Below are 8,368 nucleotides of genomic sequence, written 5' to 3' on the forward strand. Positions count from 1 at the left end.
CAGAACAGACTTTTAGCTTCAACTATATACTGTCTTGCCCGACATTAGACCATCAGCAGCTTATCTAGGCTTGTGGTGCAATCCAATAACTATTTTAACTATATCCACCTCTCCGGGAATGTTCCTTTTGAAGTGAAATGTTTATTGTATCTCCTGTTTGGTCATGGTCATGGTCATCCCCATCATAAAACTACAGCCACAGTTTTGTGAGCATATTTTAAAGTTGGGTTCAGTATGCAGACATTAGCTTAGTGGTACATCACATTTTCCATACTCGAAAGTGTGAAAACGTTTCAACATGTTGCCTAAGCCTAGAAAAAAAATCGCTATCTGTAGAAGGAAACCAAATGGGACAACTAAAGAGAAATAAAGATGATCTGTTCTAATTTTGATGTGAAGCTCATCAGGGTTTCGTTTGTATGATACTTGTTCCCATCTTCAGAACTGCTCCCCACCCCTGAGTTAGCTTAGCAGCAAAGACTTCACCTGTAATAGGAAGGCTATATTGTCTCTTTTGGTAGACTCCAAAATCAAAATTGCGAGCAATTAACATGATAGATCATTTCTGATAAGTCAAACAGCCACTAAGCACTACTCCAAAATAAATAAATAAATACATGAAAGCTTTCACCTTCTATCATTAAATATGAATTTAATCTCCAACTCTGGAGTTGTAAAGAGACCACCCCATCTTCTAGAGGCTTTTGCAGAAACAGCAATGAACCTGACCTGACTACTGCCTGAGTTGCAATGCAGATCTGAGTAAAAAAATGTGGCCATGGACGAGATCCAGGTGGCTCAAACATATGAGTGCATAACCATCCCGGAGCTCTGGCTATATCTGGAAGCAATATTTAAGAATATGTTCTTAGGTCACTAAAACACTGCCTTTTCCTAGTGTAATCCGAATTAAAGCACAGTTCAGTTTTTCATAAGACATTCATGGAGCCAAGCCTTTTGAACCATAGTTACACCCAAGGAAAGTTAAAATATCCAAGACAACACAGTCTTTTGAATGGTGTTTATTCTTTCTTGAACTAAAGGGTGGGGTTGGGGAAGCAAGAGGGCAGTAGTCCTATGTCAGGATGTGGTGGGAGGAGCTTTCTGATTATGAAAATCCCCAAGGGGACACTACCAAGGTACCGGGGCTCCTGGATCCAGTGTCCCCACAGCAGAGTGCCAGTAATATTTAGGTACAGTCACAGTGGGGCAAATGAAATCAGACACATAGCAGAATCGAAACCGCACCAACTTCTTGATCCAGGATCTCCGGGCTCCCGGCACTGCGTCCTCAAGATATCAATGCGCATGTGCGCAGATAGATGTGTGAGGACGGTCATGGCAGCGCAGCTGATAATGTGTGGAAAACTTACGCAATTTACGTGTCCGTCCGACCTGGTTTTTAAAAAGTTACCGCATACCACATAATGGAGCACAGCGCTAGAGCGTAGGAGACTGAAGTAGCTCTTTGTGAGCTGGACTGTGTCATGTGTGAAGGCAGCAAGCTCCAGAACAATGTATAGTGTGCTCTCGTTTGCTTTTTAAACAGAGGAGGAAAGGGAGAAGGAGAAGGGATAAATGTATTATAGATGCCTGTGTATGCACAGAACATTTCCAGAGGGTCATTTCAGGAAAGGAGTACTGGGAGATGGGAAGGAGAGACCCACTTTTGCCCTATTGAAATGTTTTCCTGCATTTTGTTTTTTTAGTTGAAAAAAAAAATGGCTTTACCAGATTAAGTGGTAGCTCTTTCAGGAAGGTCTCAGCCAAATCACGAAGGAAGGAAAATTCGTGTCACCCCTCAGCTTTGGGGCCCACGCACATTTCCCCAGCTGCACCCCTGCTGCCTAACAGTGCCGCATAGACAATGAGCCATGGTGACAGAGACATCTTGTCAACCCAGTACGCACATGAATGTACACACACACAGACACAGATACCTACAATCCAGACGGAAGCTTGACTTTGTGAAAATGTACGTAATAATGCACATTGCATTTTGATATGTCCTCTTCTCCCTTGGATTTTAAAGGCTGGCTACTTCACACTAAATTGACTTCATGACCCACTAAGAAGAAAATGCAATCTGTAATACACCACTGTAGATTTTAGACTTTGTGACCCCTCCCTATCCCATCGTGGCATTTCTGGGCTGTTCCCCAGTTTCTCAGGTCCCTGCTGCCAGAGGCTTGATGAGGAATTCTCCTCTCTCTGCACAAAGATGCATTTGATAGACCTTTGAAGGGTGGCCTCAGGCCAAATGCATGATTAAGCTGGGCGTTTTGGACACCCTGGGACCACTAGGAAGGCCTTTGGTGCCTCTCCAGCAATGTCCTGGTGGATCTTGAGCGCCCCTTCAGAAATGGGCAAGGAGAAACATCACTGCCTCACTGGGGCTCTGGGGTTTGAAACCCTTTCTCAAACTTTTGCTTGACTAGATTTACTGACTCTTTGGGTTTGGGTTGATTTTGCAGTCATCTCTGACTTCTCACCCAAAGTCACATAAAACGCTGAGGCAGAAATCTCGTGGACTGAACAAGAAGCAAAGTCTGATAACATTCAAACCCAAGGCCTTCCTCTACCCTCCACCTGCTCCCCTTCTGTCCTGTGCGAAGAAGCCCACACTGGCCAGTTTTCTGAAGACAGGGATATGACCACTCCCTCTCCTCCTCCCAGCCTCACTTCCTGGAGAACCTTCTGCAGCCCGGCAAATTTGCCGGGCCTGCAGAACGACGGGGTCACGAGGGTAGACCATGGTCAAAGAAAGGGCCTCTGGGGCTTCAAAGTGATCTTCATCCTCTCATTGTCTCTTCAAGGAGAGATTCTGAAATTAGGCCAAGTCTCTCACTGATGCAAACAAAGGCTACCACCCCCCACCCCATGGCAGAGACCCAGCGCTTTTGCTTAGCTGTTCCTTGGTCCAGACCATTCAGAGGTAACACTTAGTTAATTCGTTCTCCTGCGTATATTCCTCAGGGGTCCCTCTTTTTAAGTTTCAGTATGTTGGCTTGGAGAAAACAGGTCTGGTTCCCCTTTTTATAGCAGCTTTAATCTGTCCCCAAGTTGCCAGAAAAGTGTTTATGGAACTACTCACCGGTCCTCCAGGGATATTCAAAATCAACACACAGCTCCTGAGTGCCCGTGCTCGAGGGCAGAGGCACCCCCCCAGCATGCCCGCCCCAGGGGTCACTGGCCTGCAGAGCCAGCCTGGCGCAGGGAAGGGCTTCTGGACTTTCAGCCAGATGGGTTTACCTCGGAGGTGCCACTGCTGGGCTGTACTTTTCCGCTTGCACACAGAGCAGACGGGAGAAGAGAATCTGGCCCTCTCACTGATAATAAAAGGCATGAGGAGAGAAGAAGATTGGCAGGGATTAGCCAATGATTGGATGTTTTTGCTTTGCTTTGGTTTTCCTCAGTGCACTGAAATACTACTTCAAACATGTCCGCCATCTTACATGGAAAATAATAATTAGAGCAATAATTGGTGTAACTCTAAGGGCCTTTATTGTTGAAGAGGGGAAGCTTACACCAGTTTCACAAAGGACTCCTGCTCTTCTGGGTCCTGTGGGATTAATTGGGGATTTCAGTCCATTTACAATCGGGAAAATTTCCACATCACAAAATCCATTGCTATAATGGACACTAATTGGCCTCCTTGTTGACAGTCCCAGAAAAGAAAGCTCTGAGCCCCAATACTGAGCAATGTGCTAAAAAGTTGAGACGGTAGGTAGGAAGGAAATCATGCTGTTTTGACCCAAGGTTTGCTCTCTTCCAGGGATAAGGGAGCGAAAGACCTTCTAGTACAGCAAGGAACTTAAAATAGTTTCAGTGAGACCTCCAGCACACTCTGGCATTCACAGTCTTTGGACTTGGGGAAGAAGCCACTGAATTTCGGTTGGTGGTGGAGCTGATGGAGGGGGCCAAAGAAAGAGCTAATTCTCCTGAAGGAAGAGCATTTGACCATATTTCAGGAAAACAGGCTAACTGCTCTCTGTTGACGCACTGTGGCTGGGAGATGCTATTTGCAGGGACCACAGGAGGCTCGGGGAACGTGAACAGGCTGTGAGGTTTGAATGGAACCTTTCACACTAACCAGAATGGCATCCGATTGTTAGCGGAGATCTGCCAATGTCCCGCTGAGTGCCAGACACGGGTGGCAGTATTTTCTGTCAGGTTCATCACCAACTTCCTTGAGAAAACATGGGCAGTTCTTTTAAAAGACCATGAAAGTAAGCCACAGAAAAGATCAAGAGCCACTAAGAAGTCTGTTGACTCTGCAACACACAGGACCTTCGCCCCTCCCCAGCCTCCGCGGATTGCCTTCACTCTCCCCTTTCAAGCCAAGACTCACCATGTCCCCATGGTTTACGGGCCTGGCTATGTACCTGCCAGCCAGGGAATATGGACCCAACGCCTCTCTGGCTCTGGCTCCGAGATCCCTGCCTTGGAGCTGCCCCACGTTCCTGACCCCAGCTGGCCCTCCCTGCTCTCTGCTGTGGTGGCAGGCGCTGGCCTTGCCCTGCCTCTGCCACCCCAACCCCTCCGGGCTCACCTGACCCCTCACCCATGGTCACGAACCAGGGAGCCCAGCTGAGTGTCCACGCCACCCACACGAGGCTGTGCCCTCCACCTCAACAGTGACACCGTGTTTTATTGGGACCCAAGGTGGGAGGCAGCCCAGCCCTCAAGTTTTCTTATGATGACCTTTGAGCCTGTGTTTACCCTCTCTTTCCACCCACCCTGGAGCAGGCCCGATGGGAGGTCGGTGAGGAGGCCCCTGGGCCCCTGGATGTCATGCCCAGCAGGGCAGAGGCACGGCGCTCAGCAGGTACCCTGAGGCCTCGCTCCCCGGGTGGCCCAGCCCCTCACTCTCGGACCACTGTCCGGCTCTTGGAAATTAGATACAGGCGCGATGCATTCCGGTTGCCTTGTCCACATCATCCCTCTCTGGACCTTGAGGAAACCCGCTAAGGAGCTTGGCTTTCTAAGTAAGGGCTGCTCCGCAGACGTGAGGGCCTTGTGCTGTTTCTCCCACTGAGCTTGATCCACAGCTAGTTAAAGGAAGGACCAGACCTGTAGGCCACACAGGTGCCCCCCAGGGCTCCTGCTCCCAACCCGTGAGAGCAACAAAACACGTGTGCAATCCTGGGCAGGAACACTCACGGCCGGCCCCGCCACGGCAGCCACCTCCCTCAGACAGGAACACTGAGGCGGGGCCTTGCTCTTCTGCAAACCGGACGGATGTTCCCTTCTCCCAAGTCAAAAACGTCACCCTCACAGGCTGGCCCAGGCCGGGTTCCCCCAGCGACCGTCAAGGCCCGAGGTGGGGAGCAGGGCACACAGGCCCCCAGGAACTGCTGATTGTGATTTATTAGTGCAGGGAAATTTGGAATTGAACTTCACCGCTGGGATTCACTTGCATTTGAAAGCAATGCAGTTAGTAGTTCATCTTTCAACACTGAATGTATTTTCTCCCCTTTTATATCTTTCTGATGAATTAAGGGCTTATGTAAGGTGAGGGCTTGAAAGCATTAACAGCTGAATCTCTTAGTGGATCTGCTTGCCAGATATGGCTGGATGGAAAAACACAGGGACCAATTTTATATTGTTTCTTCACCAATTCATAGCAGCCGTGAACTGTGATGCTTTCCCCGTTCTACAATGGGTGGATAATTTGAGTTCCTGGCCCTCCGGTTCTCCAGGCCATTTTGAACAAGGTCTGCTAATTGAATTCAGTTGTTTGCAGTTTTAAATGCTCTGTGTTTTCCACAGAGCAAGAATATATTAAACTCATTTCATCTGTCATCCAAGAAGAATTGGAGCCTGAATTTTATTACCAACTGACTCATGTTCACCTTTATCCTAGATTCTTTTTTTAAATGTTTACAATGTAATTAAAAACAATCAAGTCAAATTATCTATTTGAATCTGTCCCTTTTGGGAAAGATAGAAGAGGAGAAAAGGTGCCTGCAATTACTTCATTTTTGCTGAACGTTTCTGCTATCTCACACAGAGACGTGGTGCAGCTGGTCACCAAGAGCATTTCTAATGTCACTGGTCACTCAACAATTACAAAATATTGTAATTAAATGTTCGAATGCTCTCTTTCGTTTTCCCATTACGAATGATCCTGCAACTTGATTGACTTCAACCGTGTAGAAAGAACCTGGCTTTGGTAATATTGTTTCCTGCAATGCACACCTCCAGGGAAAACTATGATCTGAATTCTGAAGTCAGAACCAATTAAAATCTTCCATTTTTCCCACTACAGCCGTAAGACGAGCCGCATTTTTCAGGCATGGCTCAAGCAGTCTTGTCATGTCTCTGGGGCTCAGTGCCTCTGGGCGCCGTGTGCCTACTGCCAGCTGTGAAAAGGCAGTCCCTGGGAACAGTTGCAAAATAGGGAAGATAAATGATAAATCCACAGAGGCAGGGGCCATGGTGGGCCTTTCTGGATGTTTATCTAGCATCAGGGCAGCCTCGGACCTGCTAAGGGAGCCTTGCCACCTGGCATGAAGAGTTTGGTACTTTGATGTACACAGAGGGGTGGATAGTTCAGTTGGGGAGCAGAAAATGGAACCTCCATATTAAACGTCAGAAGGGGAGGAAGGCTTCCAACAGAACTGGCTGATTGAATGCGGGAGCAAATCCTTGGATAAGCTGTCAAAAAAGAAATTAGCAAACAGGGGCCACTGATCAAGTCTCCTTATTTTCAAAGTTAGTTTTAATGATTCCCCAGGCGATTTATAGAAACAACTTTAATGTCCTGAGTCTCTCCGCTAGAGAGCCGGGCCGAACATTGTGTAATTTTGCTCCATCTGACTTTCCCCCTGACTTTGGTATTAAATAAACAAACAACAACAACGAAAACCTCCTCTAATTAAGATGGAGCAAATGAGTTGTCAGAGGAAAACTGCCTCCTCCTCCCCAGAGGACTGTTGCCAGCCTGTTTGCTTTGGAGGATTTAAACAGCTCTGCCCTGCTGAGCAAGAAATGCAAACCCCAAATCTGCTACCCAGAATGTTTATTTTGCAAAAGAGATTGTTTTTTGCATGTTCGTCCCTGGCCTGAAATGGGTCTTTGACATGTCACGTCCAGGCCAACGTCTTTTATCACAATTAATTTATAAAGTGAGCAGACATCAGGGTTAGGCACGGAGACACCACAGAGGGCGAGGTTATGTAATGAAGCCTGAAGGATCCTCTCTGCCAGCAAACCCCCCCCCCCCGGGGAGAAGTCTGACATCACAGACTTCTCCCCTGCTCCAAGGCTTCCTTCCTGCTATCAATTCTGCTCAGTCTGCTCCTTCTCTTTCCTCCTTTTGCTCCTCCCATCAGCATATCTCCATGTATTAATCAGTCTTTAACATGAACCCAGATTCTTCTAGACATTTCCCCAGAGTTCAGCAAAGGTGGTGGTTTTTTAAAAGTGTGACGTGAGCAATAATGAACTCATTCTTTCTCACGAATGCTGTCTCATCTGTAGCCACGTGGAACTCGGCCGTGCATCCTTTGTATTATATTTTTACAAACAGACGTGACGTGTGATTTCATGATTCTTCTCAAGGCAGCCGCCTTCCAGATGTGCCCCAGCACCACCCCAGGGGCAGAAGGGAGATTGTGGCTGGCCTTCTGGGCTAAGTGGAGACAGCCCACCCTGGCCAGCCTGAGGGGCTGGGCAGGCCTTGCCATCCTCCCCCATATCTGAGCTGTGGTGAAGGAACGTTCCAGAGTGGCAGCTTCAGCAGTGCGGTCCCCTTGTGCCCCTGGAGTCTGAACAAAGCCGCAATACCACCTAATAGCCTGGGGCAGGAGGAAGACAGACCATGACCCATCCACCAGGAAGGCACACACGTGTGGAGGATGCTAGAAGGGAAGACTGCTGAGGCCCTGAGTACTGGCCAGGCTGCCCCAGGCACGCACAGAGCACTTGGTCTTGCTGAATATGTCCCCAGGCTACCACATTTGCCAAAGGAGAGGCATCTCCAGGTGTCCCCGAGCCTGGAGAGCCAGACCAACCTGAGACAGGAGACCCAAGGGTCTCCGGATGTCAGCTCAGGGATCAGCAAGCCAAGGCTGTGGGACTTGGGAGCCCCCGCAGGAATTACAGCGTGCAGAGCCCTGTGGGGGAGAAACGGAAGGGATCAGAGAATGTGGAAGAGAAGGAAAAGCGGGTGGACAAGCTGCAGGTCTCTGGAAAGGGTCGGGATGGCCTGGCCGAAAGAGCCAGTTTGGAAGGAAGCCAGCCCATGCAGGGCCCTTCCCAAGCCCTGCAGCCGGCTTAGCCCAGGAGATCTGGGCCAGGCAGGTTGCAGCCCCAGAGAGGGAAGCCACGGGGCCTGGAACACCACCTCCTGCCGGAAGCAACA

The sequence above is a fragment of the Martes martes genome, assembly GCF_963455335.1.
Source record: "Martes martes genome assembly, chromosome: 8".
NCBI lineage: Eukaryota > Metazoa > Chordata > Mammalia > Carnivora > Mustelidae > Martes > Martes martes.